This window comes from Vicia villosa, unplaced genomic scaffold (genome assembly GCF_029867415.1).
Source record: "Vicia villosa cultivar HV-30 ecotype Madison, WI unplaced genomic scaffold, Vvil1.0 ctg.000714F_1_1_2_unsc, whole genome shotgun sequence".
Classification (NCBI taxonomy): domain Eukaryota; kingdom Viridiplantae; phylum Streptophyta; class Magnoliopsida; order Fabales; family Fabaceae; genus Vicia; species Vicia villosa.
The window spans coordinates 47,948-50,001 of record NW_026705321.1 but is presented as its reverse complement, the minus strand read 5'-3'; the positions used below and the strand labels follow the sequence as shown (position 1 = coordinate 50,001).

The following is a 2,054-nucleotide window of genomic DNA, read 5'->3' as shown; positions in this document are numbered from 1 at the left end:
AGCCATGGTTCGAGTCCATGATGAAGGCATAGTCTAAGCATGTCCTTGTAACGTTCCCAAGCTTCGAAGAGTGATTTGTTATCTTTCTGGGTAAATCCGTTGATTTGACCTCTTAGCATAGCAGTTTTGCTAGGCGGAAAGTATCTCGCTAAGAATACTCTTTTCAATTCGTCCCATGTAGTTATGGAATTAGAAGGTAGGGATTGAAGCCACGCTCTAGCTCTATCTCTCAAGGAGAAAGGAAAGAGACGTAATCGAATAGCTTTGGAACTAACGTTGTTAGCTTTGACAATGTCGGCATATTGCACGAACACAGATAAATGGAGGTTGGGGTCGTCTGCAGGGCTTCCAGAGAATTGATTCTGTTGAACAGCTTGTACCAACGAAGGTTTCAGTTCGAAATTGTTCGCCTCAATCGCAGGTGGTGCGATACTCGAGTGCGGTTCAGCGCGTGAAGGAGCGGCATAGTTTCTAAGAGGACGAATAGCAGCCATCTCTAACTTCGGGATAATTTGATTGATTTGATCAGTAAAGGTCAATTCCTGATTAATCGGAATTGGTGCTACTTCGGGAAGATTGCGAGCTCGACGTTTGACATTAATGAAACGTTCGATCTCGCTAATTCGTTGTATTAAATCTCCTCCTTGTGAACGAGTATTTGGCATAAAATCGTTCAGAAAGAAAGGAAAGAATTGCCCTAGTCTCTACGGTGTAACAGTGAGTTACGATATCGACTTAAATAGTCCCCGGCAACGGCGCCAAAAACTTGATCGCGACTTTACGTGTCTATTAATCTGATGACTGCAAGTGCATAGTCGTGTCGTGTAGTTTTAAAAGATATCGAATCCACAGGGACTATGAATCGATCTACCGTTATCTAAGGTTACTATGTAAAGCTAAGGCTACTAATAATTTGATTGTTCCTAAGGGAGAGTGTTTGTGAATAAAAAGAAATATAATAATAAACAGATATCAGTATGTATTTCGTTTAACTTTAGGTGATCCGAAGGTCCATTGGCTAATGCATGATTTAATTAAAAATCTTTACTAATTCAATTGGTTAAAAATCCTCGTCTCAAACTTTGGCTCTGTTGATTTAGATTACTATCCTAACTCTTAATATACGCTTTCGCCATCCCATTAGATATTAGAAAAGCTTTTGGAAACAACGTAATTAATAAAATGCCTGTTTTATGAAGTTGTTATCTATTTAAATCTCCTAATCTCAAACTTTCGCTCTGTTGACTCGGAACATGCTAATATCCCTAACGTACGCTTTTGCCATCCCGCTCGGGTGTAAAAACATTTTTTGAAAATACATAAGTCCTAATTAGTTTAAATACGCTTTCGCCATCCTTAAAACTAATGTCCTATGTCTACTATCCAGTTAAAGATCTCAAACTTTCGCTCTATTGATTTTAACCTTTGGCCGTCTTAAACCCTCAAACTTTCGCTCTATTGGTTTTAAGACTTACTAATTAAATTAGACATACAAACCAAAAACAAGTGATAATTAATAAAATATAAATAAGCCAATTTATTTCGGATCCCACAGTTAACTTACTTTACATACCGATATCTTAGTAAATTAGCCAGACATATTAATACGGTTAAGCATGCATAAATTAATTTGGCTTATAATAAAAGGCATGTTAATTGGCATATAATATATCATGCAATAACTATATAAATAAAGGCGGTAAATAATAAACCTGAATAAAATAAATTGCAACTGAATCTTCAAGTACCGAACTTCCACCACAGGTTGGCTGGATCGTTCTTCGGAATTTAAACGGACGGAAATTAAAACAAGGAAATAAAAGCGATACATCTAACGTAAGGCTAGATTTATAAAAGGTTCACAACAATTTCCGGTGTAGAAATTGTTGTGAGAAAATAAACTGTTTGAATGAAAGCAGGAAGAAAATTAATAAGCGCGGAATAATTTCGGCAGCACTTCGTTAGCAGGAAATCGGACCTGGAGAACTGAGGTATCAGTCTCCTTTTATAGGGGAGGCTTTGCAGTTGCGTTGCATGAAAAGAGGGACCTCAGC

General features: G+C 37.4%; 1 non-coding gene across 1 annotated transcript; it reads left to right on the top strand.

Moving 5' to 3' along the window:
- The first annotated feature begins 12 nt into the window (after positions 1-12).
- Positions 13-119, top strand: LOC131630659 (small nucleolar RNA R71). Its single transcript, XR_009292383.1, has one exon. It is a non-coding gene; the product is annotated as a small nucleolar RNA R71 (small nucleolar RNA).
- The last annotated feature ends 1,935 nt before the right edge of the window (positions 120-2,054 follow it).